This window comes from Protopterus annectens, chromosome 2.part2, assembly GCF_019279795.1.
Source record: "Protopterus annectens isolate FY-2018-M chromosome 2.part2, PAN1.0, whole genome shotgun sequence".
Taxonomy (NCBI): Eukaryota; Metazoa; Chordata; order Ceratodontiformes; family Protopteridae; genus Protopterus; species Protopterus annectens.
The window spans coordinates 881,487,029-881,508,343 of NC_056730.1; the positions used below are offsets into that span (position 1 = coordinate 881,487,029).

At 37.6% G+C, this 21,315-nt stretch overlaps 1 protein-coding gene and 1 pseudogene across 1 annotated transcript in view; one reads left to right on the forward strand and one right to left on the reverse strand.

Moving 5' to 3' along the window:
• Nucleotides 1–21,315, reverse strand: part of EPB41L4A (erythrocyte membrane protein band 4.1 like 4A) — a 2,214,504-nt gene that overhangs the window by 1,012,431 nt on the left and 1,180,758 nt on the right. The gene's annotated exons all lie outside the window — the stretch shown is intronic.
• LOC122796129 lies at nucleotides 17,184–17,302 on the forward strand (annotated as a pseudogene).

Consider the following 21,315-nt stretch of genomic DNA (forward strand, 5'->3'; position numbering starts at 1 on the left):
AGACATTCGGGTATAGTTCATATTACTGAATCCTCTGTGACAGCATTGACTTCTAATAATGATAGCGATATCAAATTACCACATACCAGTTTAGGAACTCCAGTTGTGAGAAGGAAGGATTCTCAACAGTCCACGGTAGCACAGGTTTTTTTTGTCTCCCCCTCGGAAGATAGATCCATCCAGACATGGTCGGTGTGTGAGCAGAGGGAGAAAGAGGAGACTTCCCTCCCGAGAGAGGCTCAAATCAAGATCTGAAATGGATGTGGAATCTACAAACAATAAGAATTCTTTAATTTTAAAATTTTCTAGTAAAAAGTTGACTACCTATCAGGAATCTTCATTGGAACATGGGCTGACATTCATACCAGCATCCACTACAGACTTTGTAAGCACTATTTTGGACATTAAAATGTTCGCTCGTAATGTTATGCTAAGAATGTTTTTTAAAGGTAATGAAAGAGAAAGAACTGTTTTTAAAAAACAAGTAAGTTTGCTCCTGAGTTGCATTCTGTCTTGGATACGTTTTGCAATGTATATGAAGTACAACTGAAGGAAATGGTTGATTCTAACCTCAGAAGTAGTAATGACAGGTTCTATAACTTACATAGTAATGAATAAAGAGCTCTTCATGATCTGCAGAATGATAGTTCCCTTACCATTCGTCCTGCAGATAAGGGTGGAGGGATAGCTATTTTTAACACCATAGATTACATTAATTCCATTCTTGCTATGCTTAATGATGTTCAAGTTTATAAACGAATAACATTATCAGACATTGATTTGTTTTGTAGTCAGGTTTATAAATCCTTATACGATTGTTATCTGTGTAATTTGATTTCTAAATCATTATTAGATTATTATGTTGTCACTTGTCCAGTTGTTTCAGTTATTCAAGGCTTGCCCAAACTGCACAAGGATTGGCAGCATCCACCCTTTAGACCAATAGTCTCTGGTCAGGGTTGGTTAATCCATTCAGTATTGATGTTTGCTGAAAAAAACTTGAGACCTATAATGGATTGTTCTTCTTATGTTTTAAGAGACACTCAACAGTTTATTTTAGATCTTAACAATGCAGTTTATGGCCATAGTCTTGATCTGAAGCACAGTTACTTGGTATCCCTAGATGTCAACTCTTTATTTACAGTGATACCACATTCTTATGCATAGAAGCAGTTAAAATCTATTTGAATAGCCATAGTACCTATGATGTAAAGAAAGTTGATTTTATATGCGTGTTGCTTGAATTAATTCTAGAAAACAATGCCTTCTTGTTTAATGACAATTATTACTTGCAACTATATGGAGTAGCTATGGGAACACCCTGTGCCAATAGCTACGCCAATATGGTTCTGGCACACTGGGAATAGAACTATGTATTATGTAATATGTTTGCCAAACATATTTTTCTTTTACAGAAGGCTTGTTGATGACCTGACGCATATATGGACAGGCTCACTGGATAAGTTGAATGAATTTTTTTCAATTTTTGGATACTACCTGTTTTCTTAGGTTCACCCATTCAGTTTCGTTCTATGAGCTCCATTTTTTAGATGTTACCATCAGTAAGAGCATAAGAGGGGATTTTTCTACTGAATTGTATATAAAAGCCTGTCATAGGAATAATGTTTTAATTAGAGACAGTATGCATCCATCATACATTTATAAAAATACTATAAAAGGTCAAGCCATGCGTATATCTAGATTAGATAAGGAAGATGGCAAATTCTGTGAAGATAGTGAAATGTTTAATAATGAGTTATTGGCACATAAACATAAGTCCAAAGAACGAGATGAAGGTCTTCATGAAGTAAGGGAGACATAGTAGGGCAAAACCATACATGTCCAGTGAGATGCAACACATTTCTCAGAACAATGTCCAAAGACAAAATAGAGATGTTGTACCTATTAGGTTGCAATTTTCTAACAACATCAATATGGTACAGGAAATTATTACTAGGAATTGGCCCATTTTAAAATCCAATCCAGAAGTCTCTAGTATAGTAGGTGATCGACCTTGCTTTAGGTATAAAAACAAGAGGAATCTGAAGAGGCTTTCTGTGCCATCCCAAAAATGTTAGAACCTCATCACATGCTGATTATGGTTTAAAACCATGTGGACATTGTAAGGTTTGCAAGGTGTTAGCCTGTGACAATATGTTTATTCATCCAGTTACTTCTATAATCTATAAGTTTAATGTTAAAGAAAGTTGTATGACTAGAAATGTAATCTACTTAGCTGTGTGTTCCGTATGTGCCTCATTCTATGTGGGCATGACAAATCACTCACTCAAGGAGAGGGTGAGGGAACATTTAGCTGCTATAAAGAATAATGAGCCAGAAAGAAGTGCTTTAGCTAAGCATGTGGTGCAGTATGGTGTAAATCATGCCTTTACATTTAGATTAGCTGAGTGTATAACTGAAAGTCTATGGTTAGGAGATACAAAAAAAGTAACAGAAAGATGTGAGCTTAAATGGATAATTGAGCTCCAGGCAGAACATAGACCAGGGTTAAATGATAGGACTTCTATTAAACCACATTTGAAGGCTAGATGTTATAAATAGGGATTTTATATATTTGTATACTGTGACTAGTTAGCTGAATATTGTGTATTTGGCATGAGGTTTTAGTATATTTGCCTTTAACATTTTTTAATTGGTTGATTGGCTTTTATAAGGAAGTGATCTAAGTAATATTTATGGTCTGATGAAGCATCTTATCTGATGTGAAATTGCTAACCTATTCTGGATTAAACGCATATTTTTTATTCCTGCTGTTTCTCCACTACATTTATTTTCATTGTTATCCTATTTAGTTGATGTTAGTTGGAGTTTATCTGCAGTGGCTGCATTTTTTATTTTAATTGTTTTTAATGCTATTGGTTGCCAAAAAAACAATTACTAGTAAATGGAAATCATAATATAAACCAATTGTAATTGAAATACTGAATATTATAAGAAAGACAGAAGAACTGGAGGTGGGATCTTCAGAAAAGAAAAGAGCAAGTTACATGGAAATAATCATGATTTGTGGGAACAATGCATGCAAAATAACGTTCCGGAAGTAGAGTAAGGTTTAAAGAAGGCAGGAGTTAACAATTTTTGTAATGTTGAAGTGAATGATAATTGATAAAAAGAAAACATAAATGTATACTGTATGAAAATAAGAAAAGTATCACTGTGGTTTGATTTCTATTAATATATGTGTACCAACATCATTATACAAATCATGATTTAAAGAAGATGTTAAAAACTTTACAAAACAATAAAATCATGAAAAGACACTACTAGTAAAGGAGAAGTACTGACTAGCACCATGTTTAAGTCTTTAATGTCCATGTTGGGCCAGAAGGCTACCTGAGGCACCTCAGCACTATTGGACCAGGACCTGTACATCCCCTCTGACAAGAAGGCTCACCCACAAGATTGCAGTTTCCCTCCCTGGTACTATACGGAAGTTCAAGGAGGGAACCTTTTATTTTCTCTTTACAAGTAACACCCTAGAAGTAGACTGACTAGGCGATGGTGCTTCAGCCCTGTCAAGAGGTCTTTTCCCCTGACTACCCCAAGAATCAACTTCTAGAATGTCTACCAGACTCAAAGAAGATGGTTCTCCCTTGCCTGAAATAGACACTGGTACAGCTGAAGAGGACATATCTGACTCCTGGTCCATGGTAGCTTAAAGGACTACACCAGAGGAACATGGAGAAGCAAGTGGCCTTAGGAACAACAGATGGCCATTACAGGTTCACTCACCAATGGACGAGACACTGACTTAGCCCACAATGAAAAAAGGGGCTCTTTATTTCATTTTTTTTTCTTTTGGGTACAGTGGTAGAAGAACCAGCAGTACCATGGTAAGTATCCATGCTGCAGCCAAGAAGAGGACTGAGAGTCAGTGAGAAGGTAAGCCATCACGGAAATGTTCAAAAGCCACACAAACCCATTTTCTGTAAAAGCATAACTGAAAATACAGAAAATCCTGTCAGACACCAAGCATTTTCCCCAAAGCACACTAAGAGAAAAAATAAAAGGTAAGTTGTCACAAACAGGACACAAGCATTAAACAGCTTAAACAGGTCTTCTTTCCTGCTCAAACACTTCCCAATCCTTAAAACGCACATCACTAGTTTAACTGTTTGCAAAGCCAGTACACATTTACAATAAACATAGCCCCTATTCATAAAATAAGCCCTTAGCTAAAAATACCAGTCCCTGGCAAGAAACATCCAATACTGTAAAAAATACCACATTTCTTAGATGGGAAATATGGCTTTTAAAATCAATATAAAATATAGCAATACAGTACTTTCTTAAAGGGGCAATGATTTTCCATGGAAGGGATCCCTTGATGGGATTTATCTGCCAAAAAAAGAAGCTTGAAGGCCAACTGCTGCTTCTGTGAAGCCTCTAGGTTGCTTTCTCTCAAGGCAGCAAGAAAGTACTGAAGATTGTTTGACTCTGGTGGCTAATTTCACCCCTTTGAGCTGACCAATCAACAGTCAGAGTGAAGATGCCGGTGGAAACCAGAGCTTTGTGAAGCTGGCCAATTGCTGTATCCTGAGCAGGATGCAACCTATATAGCCAAAAGGCTACTACAGCAGAGAGAATGATGAACATCATTTTTCCCTTCCAGTCAGAAGACTACTACCAGCAAATTGTGTATCCTACCACACTGCAACTTTGCATAAAACAAAAGGCTACACTCACTAGTGTGTACTTTACTGATTTAATGTCTGGTGGTCGCACCAGGGATTAAGGCTATGAGCTGTTAATGAGTGGTTTCCTGTGTTACATGGTTTGATTCTCTCAGCCTTCATTTAATTATACATGACTTTGAGCAAGTCTTTCAACCAGAGAGTGTTTTACGGCAACTTGGAAATTGTATTAGGTGCTCAGCAGTCTTCTGGACTGCATACGTAACAACTACCTATGAAACTAAATTATGTTCTGCAACCATCAGTGGGATACTATATGGATTTGTTTGTCAAACTTACAATCTACTGGCCTTCAAGAAAATTTGCTGGCTTTACTGCCAAAACCCTTTGTTGAAAATGTTGTACTTCCTTTGTGAGTGTATGTTTTCATATGTACAACATACAATGCATATACATTTGATCTTGTCAGCATAATCAGTTATTTTTCATATACAAAAAGCCTGCATATCCTAATTACAACCATACTGTTGACTGTATGCATCTTCAACTATGGTAAAATAATAGTAATAATAATAATATGGGCGGCACAGTGGTGCAGCGGTTAACGTTGTCACCTCACAGCAAGAGGTTCTCCGGTTCGATTCTCAGCTGGGGTGCCTTCTGTGTGGAGTTTGCATGTTCTCCCTGTGTTCCCTCCCACATTCCAAAGACATGCATTTGGAGCATTTCTCCCCGGGCCTCCGCTGAAAACAGGATCTGTGGAACCTAGTCGGACATTCCCGGTCAACAAATGTTAAATAAATAAATAAATAAATAAATAAAATAAAATAATAATAACAATAATGGCTATAGTAGTATATTTCAGGTTTCTTTTATACAAACACATAACAGCCACAGTAAAGTATTCCAGGTTACTTCAAACAAATGCACACTAGTCCCAGAAAGCCAGACTGACTGCTTAAACTGAGAAGATGACAAGAGGGTAAATTACTTTTATCCACAGATGAATGGCATCCAATCCTTACCTAGAACTTATAGCTACCTTTGCTAATTTAGAACACCTCAGACATCTAACTGTGATAAAAAAGAAGGGCCACAAAACTGTATATCAAGATTGTTTCATACAAATGCACAGTAAAGTATTCAGCAGTTAGCACAAAGGATTATGTCTCTGAGCTGCTAATAGGCTGCATTCTGTAATCCAGACCACAGGTTTTGAGTCCTTCCACCTCCATTAGACTATTGTGTGGCTATTAGAAAAATTACTTGCCCATACAGTGCTTCTGGGTCACCCCTGAAAAGGAACACAATTGTCTAGTAGGCTTACCTGGTCAATAAATAAATAAAAGTATTACATTGAATTCACACACATGCATACAAGTCCTGCAAAGGTAGACTGACTGTTTAAAATAAGTAGATGAAATCAAGGTAAGGTAGTTTCATCCCCAGACAGTCTCCCACCCTCAGGAGACCATAGACATGGAGTAATACTACATGTTCTGAAAGCTCAGCTGCTCTGATTTGGACATAGTGACATTAGAAATCTATCCAACAGGATCACCAAACAGATCAGTATGTGAACTGTAAAACAAATCCACATTTAAACAAATAAAATACAATAAAAAAGCCTTCTGACACAGAAGAAATGCCAGACAATTAATCTTACACTATCATCACATAATTAATCCAGAAACAGGAATAATTAATAGGTAAACCTGACCTTCCAATTCCCAAAATGCTATTTTGAATGGTCTCTACACTACAGATCATCTGGCTGCATAGTGGACAGTACTGATCTACCTTATCATAATTACAGCAAATCATAGCAAGTAACATCAAGTACTAACGAATAAGCATCGGAAAGAAATCCAAAATCTTAACACTCCCTATCCTGAATTGTTGCAAACATACTCATATTTTCGTGTGTTTTGTAAGCATGCTGCACTTTTAATTCAAACATCGCTAACTCTTTTATCACATAGTCAAACACGTTAAGTGATAAGTCAGAACACCCACACCCTTACTGTGTCTCATTGTTGCAAAGTAACTTTTGCACACAAGTTCATAGGTTGGTACTAGGCTATCGGCCCTAGTGCCTTCACAAGCCTAGCCATAACAATTCTCTGGCTATTTCTTCCCACACTATTTACTTCTCTGGACCCCTGTCTAGCAGGGAGACTAACGTGATCCCCAGGGTGAATTTCCTTTCTCCTATCCAATCATCAAGGTTCCTTTTGAAGAGGGCCAAAGAGGCGCTCTGCTTGACATGTATGGGCAGTCTATTCCAGAGTCTGGGGAGTCTCTGGGTTAGGAACCGATCCCTCCAGCATGTTTGTTTATTGTGATGACAAGATTTAGATCCCTGGAGCGTGTGGCTCTGAGGGATTGGGATTTCTTTAAGTGTAGCACGTCCAACAGCTCTGGGTTTGACAAGGCCTTATATGTTAAGCAGAGATCGCCTCTGAGTAGACGATATGCGACAGAGTATAGCTGGAGTTTTTTTAAGGCGGTCAGTATAGGGCATCTGCTTTAGGCCTGTGATTCTTTTAGTGAGGTATTTATGTGGCCTTTCCAGTTGTTGCAGATGTCTTGAGAGGTACATACCAAATGGGGCGTTGTATTCTATAATGGGTCTAATGAGGACAATGGGATAATGACCTCCTTTTTTCTGGATGAAAAACCCTTAGTGATGAGGTGTGCCACATAAAAGGATTTCCTGACTGTTGTGGTGATGTGGTTATCGAAGGTGAGACCACTGTCCACCTGTGTCCCTAAGTCTCTTATCACACTTTTTGTGTTTAGTGTACTGCCACCTATGTGGTAAGTCATGGGTACATGTTTTTTTTTCAAAGGGGATAACTATACATTTCTTGGCATTGAGTTAAAGCCCATCGCTCTGGCACCAAGCATCTGTTTCTGTAAGGCCCTTTTGTAGAGTATCCACATCATTTGGGGATTCAATAATGGCTCCCAGTTTGCAGTTATCTGCAAACTTTGTTAGCCAGAGTCCCTTAGTGTTGGCCTGTACTTCAGAGAAGTAAATGCCAAACAAGAGATGCCCCAGTACTGAACCCTGAGGTACTCCACTTGTCACATGTCTGGAGCTGGATTTGGAGTCAGCTACTTTTACAGTGTGGGTTCGGTCAGTAAGCCAGTTGGCAACCCATCGAGAGATGTAGGGATTAATGCCCAGCTTAGAAAGTCTATCTATGATTCCAGAGTGGGGGATGGTGTCAAAGGCCTTGGCGAGGTCCAGGTAGGCTGTGTGGACTGCATTACCCTCGTCCACGGCTCTGGAGACTGATTCAAAGAAGTCAATCAGGTTCAGGAGACAAGATCGGCCCTTCACAAACCCAAACTGGGTGGGGTCCAGTGTTTGAAGGTTGCCAATGTCTTTGTTTATAAGTTCCATGATAATACGTTCCATGGCCTAAATGAACTGTATTTATCAGATTTGGGGTACATAATTTAACAACCTGACATTTACAGCCAGTCTGTTGACTATATATCTCAATTGCAATATTATGATAAAAAATAATGTCCACAGTAAATATATAATTTTCACCCTTGTTTCACGCAAATATTAACCATAATAAAGTATTCCAATGTTTCATAAAAATCAGATAAGTCCTGCATATACCTCTTAACTTCTTAGCTTAATTATGGGAGACAACAGGCCCCAGATAACAATCTCTTAGCTCAGAAACAATCAATAAGTGGTAAACAAAAGTGTAAAACACAAACTAAGAAAGTCAAAATCCACCCGCTGACACGTTTGAGAGACAGGGTAACCAAACTGCAGTGTCCAAATCACCATAGAGTGTAAAATACACCCAATGAGTTTAGTGACCACAATAAATATTAATTCCAAACGGATTGATAAAACACAATTATTGACCACAGACAGTTTAGCGCTAAAGTCCAATCCCACTGGACTTCATAGCTCAAAAATCAAGGACAAAGACAATAAACAATGAGGACAAGCCTGAGAGGCAAAAACAGTTTTCACTGGTAGTCGGGCTGGCCGAAGGCTTTCATGTCAGGAAATCCCAGCAGTCAGGATTGCAACAGTGAAACACAAAGAACATCTACTTTTATAGAGTTAGAATATAAAGTTGCTAAAAATAACAGGTTTTGCTTTAGCACACATTTTCTGAAGGACATGAAGTCTAAAATCCAAATATCTATCATTAATTAATGACTGCAATCTTTAATGGGTTGCCAGAAAAATTTTAAGAGGATAAGACTGAAAAGTGAGGTAAAATCAGGGACACCTATGAGCTTTGTTCCTGCAAATCTGGTATAATGACCAATGACAGCAGTCAGCCATTTTCATCTACAGACAGCTTCTCTACCCAGTAATTATTACTACTTTGTTGTCTATGCATATTTCAGATGTACAACTGTAATAAAACAAAACAACAGACACACAAACGCACAGCTGCATACCAGCTTCACAGTACTCATCACCTGCAAAGGTATCCACTCTCCATACCTGGTTGCCTGCCAGGATAAAATAATGGTGATGCTATGTACTCCAACTTCAATTTACACAAAGACACAGTTGCTTATTATCTTCAAAGTACTCCTACAAACTTCTCTACTACACCCATATTTGACTGCCTGCCAATATCTCAAAAAAAAGAAGCTAATAGCCTATTAAATGTATATCCACATTTGCTGCACTTCTATCCTTGTTGCAACCATCCATTTACCATTTAAAATTCACGGACTCTCTAAGATCATAAATTGACTGTTCAAATAGTCAGATGCACCAACCTGTTGGCCCCCAAATAGCACTGCAGCTGCTTTGAATACAGGCATAGGTTATGTGTTTACTGTTTTTATTTTTTAAGTAAAAAAATCCACATTACTTAAAAAATAAATAAAAACAATAAATAAATAAGTGGCTTGTGGTACTTCTGCTCAAAGCTGCAGTGCCCTACTCCTGCACTGAACATGCCCCACAAAACTGTGGACTGTAGACAGCTACTCAAATCACCTCTATTATAATGTCTGTAATGCACTTCATGTCCACTTTGTGGCACGTAATCAATGATTTGACTTTGAGCTCTTTGAACCTAGAAGCAAAAGATGAAAACTAGTGCTGGTTTGTTTGAGAAGGACAAACTTATTAAACAAGCACTATTTCAACTACAGTGCAGAACACCTTCTAGAAAAAATCTTCATATTTGGCTCAGGAGATCAGGAGATCTGTGCTGCGTCTGACTGACTGCTCTTTTCTAGGTGGTAGGGAGGCTAAGCAACCCACTCTGTCTTATCACCTAGAGAGATTTGCTAGCTGAAGAATGCAAACTGGCCACTCTGATTTTCACTACAAAGACCACCTTGATTAGACTGTGTTGTATACTGTTCTTCTAAGGATTCAGGGTGGTCCTGGGGAATGTCTACTGCTATGAAAATGGGATGACTTTGCAGTTACCAGTTATGTTGATTTTGTTTCTCTTGCTTCAGGTTTGCACCTAACTACCTGTGGACCAAATTATTATCCCACTAGAATGTTGATAAATTGCCTGGAAATGCTAGACACGTATTCTTTACCAGATCACCTCATCCTCTGTTAAGAATGGAGCACTTCTATCTACTTCAAAGGAGATCAAAAAGATGGGCTTAGATTCTGATTAGTAGGATAATTAATTATCTAGCTTGGACCTTCCTTTTGCTAGTAAGTTTCTTAAGAAGCTGACATATGAGCAACTGTATTATTATCTAAAGAGTAATAACATCTATCAGCCATTGCAATCTGGTTTGCAATCTAAGCATAGCAATGAGATTGCCTTGACAAAAGTCTTTAATTGCAGTCTGGTTTCTTGTCCTGCCAATGTAATGAAACAGCCATCACAAGAATCTTTAATGACTACCTGGTGGGGTAGGATCATTTCTTTTCCCCTTTTTCAATCCTAGTCCTTTTAAAAGGCCTATCAGCATTTGACATAAAGGCCATATGATGCTTTGAGACTAATTAGAACAATACTGCAGCATTACAGGCATAATCCTGAACTGGTTTAGCTTCTACCTGTCTGTCTGGACAAATGCAGGAGTACTATCTGGGGCTAGACCCTTTTCTTCTTAGTTTTTGCACCTGTGGTCTTCTGCGAGGCTCCAATTTAAGTCCCTCATTGTTTGCCATTTATATGCCTCCTCTAGGAGACATTATTCAGGGCAGAGTTATGTTGATCACATATGGGGCTAACTCTCCTGACCACAGAAATCTATGTCTACCAAAAACATGTTAGAAGATATGGACTATAACGTGACTTGATGACCCATAATCAAATGAAGTTCAACATCTTCAGGATGAGTGTTAAATATATTTAGGCCAATTTTGGGGTTTCTAATGCTTCAGTTTTGCCCCTAATATAATCTAAAGTGGTGACATACTGGAATTTCTATTGAATGTGCAAAACCTTGACTGTTGATGACAAACTGACATTCATGACAGAGATTTCACCTGTCATCAAAATTTTATTTTTCCACATTAGGACCATGGCCTTAATGAAGCATCTTCTGCTAGCTGCAAAACTATTTGTGGGTATGTATTACATGATTTCCTCAAAGACGGACTACTGTAATGTCCTCTAACTGGTACTATCAGATTCAGAACTAGACTGCCTCCTTCTGTTGTTTCAGCTTGTCTACTACTGAGGTTTTCCTGATAAAACCATATTACTCTACGTCTATATAGCCTGCACTGGCTGCCAGTTCAGTCATGAGCCATCTGTAATGTACAAGTCAATATTTATTTGAACTTACATGACTAGGTCTGCCCTACCTTTAGGAGCTGCTGGCCAGGTGTCAACCATCTCAACGCCGTATGGCTCAGCCACCGGATGTCTGTTAGTGATTCTAAAGGTGAAGTCAAATTCTTTCATTATCTGTTATTTTACATTGGAAGGACCACACTTAGAATCTACTGCCAGGTCAGCTGAGAAAGTCCAGATGGTAAGTGACTTCAAGAGGTCCCTCAAAACAAATTGATTTGAGACAACTTAGGATACCAGGTTGTTACTTAATGACCTCATATCATTAATTTTGCTTTAATGTTACTATTTATTCTGTAATATGTACTATTATTATTTTACTATATTATTTGTGGTCTAAGTTATTTATAAAAAATTTAGTAAGCTTGAACTTGAACCCCAGGCTGACAGGCACAAAAACACCATGTTCTTAGTCATACTGATTGAATGCCAAATGTCTGTCTTGATATTCAGGTACTACATGAGGTTAAAGAGGGATTTTGCTTAACAGGCATGTTCTTCTCATACTTGATAGAAGTTCAATTATTCTAGCATTATTTGTTGCATATTCATGAAGCAGGACTTCCTAGATGATGGGTCTCTAATGTTGACCCTAAGAAACATAGGACTGTCACAAACTCCTCAGAAACGTTACAGAGATAAGTGTCTCTTTTAAGCTGTTTAAATGAAGGACCTTCACAGTATGACTGTGGTGTGATAACTAGCAGTAACACGTGAGGTAAGCATGGGAAGAGCTTTGAAGTGAAATTTACATAAGGAAAAAAGAAGTGCAAGAACACTGGGCTTAAGAACACAACATGGGCAGGGTGGGCAATACAGGGCAATTCAGAAATATACACTCAGGAATCTTCTGGAACATCTCAGAAGAAAGCAATGACATAACTTTCCTTACTCTAGACAAAATGCTATTTCCAGGCTCCTCAGCTACATCTCAAAGAAGTACAACACTGGGTGCATATTGGCAATGTGTACAACAACGGATTGACAGTAGTGTGCATCCCTGACTAGCAGTAACTAAAAGAACTTTTTTAAGCATGAAGAAGCAATTAATAGCCATGCTGTGAGAGTCATGGGTGAAATAATTTTAAGTGTTCCACATTTTAGAGATGGTATGCTGGTGGGCTATTCAGTAATGCTGGAATTGTGACACTATACTGTAGCTACTTCAATATTGTTCCTGCAGTACATCAGTCAATCATTCCAGTGAACTCAAAATTTGACAACAGAGGTCCATGTGAAGTAAACACAGAATGGACTGCCCCTTATTCAACTGTTTCAAGTGTAATAATGGGTGCTGGTTTATTTACTTAATTAATATATTTGTTTAATTATACACTTTGCCCTTATTCAACTGTTTTAAGTGTAATAATGGGTGCCGGTTTATTTACTTAATTAACAGATTTGTTTAATTACACACTTTACCTCTGGCAATGGTAAAATTACTAGGCAGGAGGGGGTTGTACGGCGTGCATATCCATGGTCTGGGACTGTAAATCAAGTCTGTCAGTCACCAAAACCCTGCCCCTACCTATGTGAATATGTTGATAAAGGTGCCTCTTTTGAGATATTCCTGCCTCCTCACAAAATTCAGAAGTTTTTAATCTTTACCCTTTACAGTAAGAAATACAAAGTTTGTTAGCTGTCCTTGTTTTATAGCAGTGTTTTTTAATTTAAATACATTTATAACATATTTAAATAAAAAAGTGCAATAAAACGAAGAGTTAAACAGTGCAAGTACAAACAAAAAATCAATAAAACAAATCAGTCTTTTCTGCCAGCTCTCAGTTTGTTTTTCACTTGCTATGTAGAGGTGTTATGAGTGTAAAGGACTGCAATCGTTAACAGCTAGCCACATTTTATATCTTCCAGCCCTTTGGCAGAGGCTAGGCCAGGTATGACTGGAAAAGCATTGCAAGCAGTGCTGTAAAGTGAACAGTTGACAGTATTTTCATGCTCCAAAGGCAAAAAACTTTTTTTTTATAAAATATTCATCAATATGAACTTCATCTGAACTGTAATGGGGAAACTCTCTGGGGGAAGTGTTTTCTCTGCCTATGGTTTAGTGGTGAGGAGGCTGCTGTCCAGGCAACCATACAGGGATGCCTGTTATTCCCTCGCCTACATGCTAGCCCTCCAAGGCAGCCTGATATCAATATTCTCCCATATGCTGCTCAAAGTCACTCACATGCTCCTTTCTTTGCATCTGCCAAATGCGGTTAATAAGCAATGCGCAGTGTACAGCTTAGTAGGTGTAGTTGTCTTGAGCCAAATCCTGCATGCTGTGTTTCCTGCCTCCACTAGGAACCTGTCATGCACTGGGTCAGGCTGTCTCCTTCACCCAGGATGGTCAGTTGATTACTGCCATCCTTACTTTTCTCTCCTTCAGTCTTGGGTTGCTCTCTGATCCCATGTCATCAAGGTTATATTCACTATCTACAACATGTATGAAGCATCTGTGGTTTAATTTATTTGCATAAGACAAGTAGTAAAGAAAGAATATTTTCATTTACAGTAACTGTGCCCTGCCATGTGGTCATCTCGGTTTCCTTATATATTTAATTTCTTTTCACTGCAGATAAGGCGAGGCATGGCTGCTTCATCTGAAAGTCTTTCAAAGTGGTCACTAATTTATTTTCATAGTATACATCAGTACAATGACTTCATACTCACAAACATCACAAAGAAGTTTAGTAGCTACTGTTGTTCGACTATGTACTCCTGTGCCACCAGTGAGAAGATAAGGTAGTGTAGAAGATTTGGGATAAGGTCTGCAGGTAGTGGGGAGTAACAGATGACAAAAAATGTAAACATACAATGCCAACTTGAAAGTGGAGGTTTGACGCTAGAGATGAGCCAACTGATGACTCAATAATTATGACTGTAAAGTGCCAGTGTGTCTGTGCTAACTAAAACTACTGTGCAAGTTACTAAGGAAGGTATAAAACAAACATTTCCTAAGTATTTTTATTGTATTCTGGATTATGTTTGGATTATTTTATTTATTTGTTTTTATATTGAGGAAGCATTCTGTATCTGTGAACAATATGGCTGATCATCACAACCCTTGCCATTTTATTTCTGAATGGGCAAGAGAGAGTTATGATGCTAACGTACAGGGATCCATTGATGGATTTTTGCTCCATGCCTTAACATGTCCCCCCCCCATATGCCACATAAAATGTCCATGGTGGGCATGCAATGGGTACACCATGCGGCCATCAGTCACTTCTGCAATTGATGCAGCCCCACAGGCAACAGTGACCCTCTTTGAACCAATCACTCTCTGTAGGGCTTTGGTCTCCAATGAGAACTCATTAACAGGGGATATGTTCCTGACCTCCCCTCTTCCAGGAGAGGAGAGCAGGCACCATCACTTTATTTCTCTCCCTCCCTAGCTGTAGTAACAGCTGGTGACTTTAAAGCAAGAGAAAGAGTTGTAGGAAATAACTGAAAGTGTGGGGCTAATGGGAATGGGATGGGGCTTTATTATAGCAGGTTAATGACCATTACGTGTGATCAAACAACAGATGGGGTTATTCACTTTCATTCACTGATTGCCTCAGTACCCACTCTTTATGACCAATTTATTATTTTTTTAAACACCTTTATTGAATTATTATTTTTGACACAGGCAAACTTACATTTATATAAAAGTAATCAAACCACATCAACAAGTTCACATTTATAACCATTATACATCAGATATATCATTCTATACAATACAATCAACATTACACAAATTGTTCAATTCTTGCCTTCTCTTAAACCTCATTCTTCCTCCAAAACATTTTTCTTCATGTATTGTTCCCACAATTTCCATTTTTCCTATGTAAGTTACTCCTACCCTTTTCTAAATATCCCATTTCCTGTTCTTTTATCTATATTACAATATACACTACTTTAAGTATGGTTGGTTTAGATTCTGATTTCCATTTTCTAGTAACTGCTTTTTGGCAGCTACCAGAATTAAACTTAACAAGGCTTTACTATGTCTAGGCAATTAATCCTGTATCCCAGCTCAAAAATAATTTCCTTAGTTACACTCATTAGCTCACCCCCTATTCCTGACAGAGTACACTATAGGGAATTTTTTAAAACTCTGCCAGCTCATTACACTCTGAGAACATATGGTCCCAGGTACCTCTTTTTTCCCCATTACACCTCAAACATTTGCAATCTACCTGAGGAAATTTTTGTGAGAGTCTTCTAGGGCTTAAAGCACTTATGCAAACACTTCCAGGCAAAATCACAAACCTAGATTTTGCTGCACATTTAGGAATCATACTTATGCCCTCCCATGGCTCCTTTTGAATTGCTTATCCAATATCTCTTCCTAATCTTTTCTGACTGATCGATTCCTACAGTTATTGTGCAATATTTTATATGCCCTAATAATTATTCCTTTTTCAAGAGCAGCTTCTGTTCTAGATTCAACTAAAAACTCAACCAGTGCAGGTCTTTTATTTAGGATTCCCCTATCCCTTTCTCTTTGCCTATACTCTGATAGGGAAGGCAATCTCTATCCTGCAGTCCAAATGTCTTCTTGACCGCTTCACAGTGTATTACCTTTCCCTCTCTAATTGTTTGTTCCTAATACCTTGGTTATTTTACCAGCATCCCCCAGTAAATTCCATTTCACTCTTGCCTTTTCTATGTACCCCTGATTGCAGTCATCCCTAGTGGGAGAATCTCTTTTCTCCACTCCTGTGTTGGCTTAGTTTTCAGTATACTTTCTTCTACTTTATGAATATAATATTCTGTATGGCTGTTGCTATTTTCTTTAAGGAACTGCAACCAAAATTCCACTCTTTTCTTACTTCCTGAATTACCCCCCACCCCTGCTTTATCATCATCATCCTATTCTACTTTGTACTGTAGTTTACTGCTTGAGTTATGTATAACAGCCTTAACTGAGTAGTCATAAAATATCCATTCAAATTAAGTAATCCTAAACCTCCTTGTTCTATTGGACGGATCAACTTATCCCACTTGACTCTTGTCCTCTTTCCCTCTCAGACAGAATCCTTTAACTCTTTATTAATTACTATCCAGATCTTCTCCTCTAGCTGATACACATATACCTGATCTGTCTATAAAATTAAAGGGACTAAAAACATTTTTAACTGCTTGTATCTTGCTAACCACATCCATAGACAAGAGCTTCCAGTTTCTCAGTTTTTGTATTATCTTTTGTTTAGTCTCTTCCCACATATCCTTAGCTGCCATAACTAATCCTTTTTAGCCCATACTCCTAAGTAATTAATTTTATCGTGTCCTCATATCAGCTTTAGCCTTTGTTTTATCTTTATTCATTTTATACCCCCCCCCCCCAAAAAAAAATGGAACTGTGCTTTTCTGGTTCGATCAGGTTCAAAATATCATCATCTATAAATATAAAGCCGTTACTTGAAAACCATACCAGTTACATCCTTTTATTTCTGAATCCCTTATTTTCTTTGCCCACTGTTCTAAATATAATGCAAACAAAAAAAGGGAAAGAGGACACCCATCCCTGGTTCCTCTGTTCAGACAAAACTTATCAGTGAGGAACTGTCCCACTTTGATTTTTGCCTCTGATCATTTGTATATCCTCCTAATTAATCTTATTATTTTATCATGAAATGCAAATGCTTCCATTGCCCTACTCATGAAATCCCAGATCACTCTGTCAAATGCTTTCTCTGCATCAAGATCCACCAAAAACAAAGGTATTTTCTTACATTCTGCTTCCCCCAGATCATTATTGTTCTACGGCTATACCATCCTAAATGCGCCAAATCTTGTCTGATCTCAGAAGCTAAGTAGGGTCGGGCCTGGTTAGTACTTGGATGGAAGACCGTCTGGGAATACCAGGTGCTGTAGGCTAGCCCTCTTTATGAAAAATCTTGACGACTGGATGGGAAATAGAAAATTCACCCCGGGGATCACTTCTGTGGCACTGCTTGACAGGGGCACAGGAAAATAATTTTCTTGGGTGGCGAAAGCCAGGGGACCTTTTGGGTAGGCTTATATAGGCCCCAGGGCCATTACCTAGTATCTACCTATTAATGTTTCAAAATGTTTGGCTCCCCTCAATAAAACCACAATGATCCATATCTATCAATTCTGGCAACACCACTGCGATTCTTTTAGCTATTATAGACTTCAGCACTATCAAAATTTAACACTAAAATGGGTCTACATGAAGCTGGGTTTGTTGTGGGCCTTTACCATCTTTAGGTATTACAGCCAACACAGCCTTCCTTCCAGGATGCTGGTACTTCCTCTCTTTTTACAGTACTGTTAAACAAAAACTTTCAGCTCTTTATCACTTTCTTCCCTCCTACCTTCCAAACTTCCACAGGAATGCCATCTATTCCTGGAGACTTTCCTGCAGATTGGTTATGCATCATGTTTTATCTCATCTTCTCCTGTCTTAACTGTTAACTGTTGAGCCTCAACTACCTCTAGCCTTGACATATTCCATAAATATTTCCACTGATGCTTTTTATGATTTTCCCACTTCTCTGCTTAATACAAATTTTCATAAAATTTGCAAAATATCTTTAATACCTCTACAGGATCTCTGGTTATTTTTCTTGTTACAGGCTCCCAAACTTTGGCAACAAGCCATTCTATTTCCTGTTGTCTATGTCGTTTTGCCAAAAGTTTTTGTGCCCTAGAGTTATTATCAAAAACAGTTGCTTAACAACAATCTTTCTAAATTCATGCATATTATCCAGTTACTTCCTTATTTTCTCTTTGGCACTCTGCAATTGCACCTCTTCTTGTTCTGTCAGATTCCACTTATTCTGTAATACTTTAACCTTTGTCAGCCCATATAACTGATTCCTGTTTTTTGTTAACCATATCTCTTTCCTTTATTACTGTATTTTTAAACTCCACTTTCATTTTACCCCACTCACTAGCTATAACTTCTAGAGTACTTTCTATCTTCCTTAATAACTTCCAAATAATTTAGACTACGCATTTCTTAAATTCCTCTCTTTTTAACAGGTAGGTTGGGAAGTGTCAGTGTCTCATCTTTACTTCATTACCCTGCATTTTTATCTTGGCAATTACTGGTGCAGGATATAAAATAATTATTGGATGTGTGCCAAAGTTCTCAATTAAATGCACATGTTCTTGTGAAATATAATTTCTGTCTAATCTAGCCCAGTTATTTTACCTTGGGGAATAAAATGTAAATTCATTTTGAGTTCCTACTACTGAATTCACATTTTCCATACCAAATATTTACACAAACTGAAATTTCTTCAGAAATTGACCCTCTTTTGTTATATTTTCCCTTCTAGGCCTCCCAGATATTTCCTCATTGTTGCAAATCAAATTTCATCCCTGCCTAGAAGTAATATTCCCTGTAATATTCCCTGTTGAAAGCTGATTATTCTCCTAATTTTTTAAGTTCCATAATAGCAGTTTTAGGTCGAATATAAATACATGCCAGAGTAATCCTCATTCCTTGCCAGTAGCCACTTACTACCACAAACCTGCTGTTAATATCATTTTCCCCGCTTCTATCACTATTGGAGCTCCTCTAGCAAATAATATGAGTACTCCTCTTTTCCTTTGACCCTGTTGTTCTGCTTAATATCCATCTTGAAATCCTTTCTTTATTAAATCCACATGCTCAGTTCTTTCCACATGTATCTCATGTAGCACATTTTGTACTCTGCATTTCTTAATATAATTAATCATTATTTCCTTTTTGCCTATACCTGTGGGACCATAAAATGAAATGTGTTGCCATTATGATAATAAGTTATTATTCCCAACTATTATATATGAAAGCTTTATTTAATGTCTATTTCTAGCCTTTGCAATACAGGCACCCACTAATATTTGGCAGGTTAATCCTTTATACATTTTTTCTTTCAGCAACATTAGAATTTATGTCACATTTTACAAGACTTTTTGTTTTAATAAAAAACATAAAAAAATACCCCCAGAACACCTCCACGACTTAACTTTTTATAAACACAGAAAACTATGTACATATTCAAATAATGAACTTCAACCCTAATAGGAATAATCGTCCCAAATAGACAGCAGTAAACACTGGCCTTAGTTAACCTAAAACTGAGGTTATTTGTGCTATGATGCATGTTACAGCCTGTGCTTCTACGTACACTAATTGGTGTCTGCCCTTTTTCCCCCTACAAGATGTGAAAAATAACTAACTTGCAAGCTTTCAGAAAAAAATAACTTTTATCTTTGAAGAAACCAGCAGTCTGTGTTTTATTGCTCTGATATCAGCTTGCCTCCACGGAAACATAAGAGAAAAATTATTAAATCCACATGCTCAGTTCTTTCCACATGAGTCTCCTGTAGCACTACAATTTGTACTCTGCATTTCTTAATATAATTAAGCATTCTTTCCTTTTTGTCTGTACCTGGTACCTGTGAGACCATAATATGGAAAGTGTTGCTATTATGATAAGAAGTAATTATTTCCACCTATTATATATGAAAGCATTTTTAACATCCATTTCCAGCTTTTGCGATACAAGCACCCACTAATATTTGGAAGGTTAATCCTTTATTAATTTTTTCTTATTAACAACATTGGAATCTATGTCACATTTTACAAGACTTTTCGTTTTAACAAAAACCATAAAAAAATACCCCCAGAACACTTCCATGACTTGCTCACTTAATATAAACACAGAAAACTATGTACATATTAAAATAATGAAGTTTAACCCTCCCAATAGGAACAATTGTCCCAAATAGGCAGCAGTAAACAGAGGCCTTAGTTAATCTAAAATTGATATTATCCATGCTAAGATGTATGTTATAACCTGTGCTTCTACTTACACTAATTGGTGTATGTCCTTTTTTTATTCCCCTACCAAATGTGGAAATTAACTTGCATGCTTTTCAGAAAACATTAACTTTTAGCCTTGAATAAACCAGCAGTTTAGGCTTTTATTGCTCTGTTACCAGATTGCCTCCATGGAAACAAGAGAAAAAATGTCCTCAGCTGCAGGCTTCTAAACACAAGTTAAAACATTTATTATTAAAGAAAAACATCATTATATTCAGTGTTCTCTTATTTACTTGTTTCCACTTAAAACTTAAACCAAGGGTCTTAATCTAGACATTCACATATGCAAAAGTAAGAGAAAACATATCAGCTCTACATACACTACAATAGAATAGTTGTGTAAAATCTTACCATAACCATAGATGTCCTTCTCTTCTATGTTGCAGTATTCTTGACATATGGGTTGTATTCCACTATCGACCTGATGTCCAGCTTGTATACAAATGTTTCAAGCTACTGCCTGTACATAGGATGTCGCATGTAGGCTCAGGGAATGTCAGCCATAAGAGGGACGTCTGCACATACCATCCTCAGAATAAAGTAGTCCCATGAAAAAAATCCAAAAGGAGGCCCAAAGGACAGTCATCCAAATAAAGAGCAAGATGTAGGGGTAAGGCGGGTGGGATAGAATACTGCTTCATAGAAGAGAAGGACACCTATGGTTATGGTAAGATTTTACACAACTGTTCTATGTCCTTCTATGCAATGTTGCAGTATTCTTTATATATGGGAGAGTGCAAAAGCTCAAAGGGAACCTAGGGAGGAGGATGAAAAAGAAAAATTAGGCAGAAACATTTTCCAGAAAACCAAGCAGGATTGCTCTGGCAAAACCTGCTCTGGCCCTGGAAATATTATCCGGCTTGTAATATCTTGTAAAAGTGTGAACTGATGACCAAGTAGCAGCTCCCAAAATGGACTGTGTATCCAAACCCTTGAAGAAAGCCCCTGAGGATGAAACAAATCTAGTTGAATGGGTTTTAGCCGAAGATGATAATGATTTCCCATGAAACTGGTAACAAAACAGAATGACTTTAGAAATATGAAGATAGTT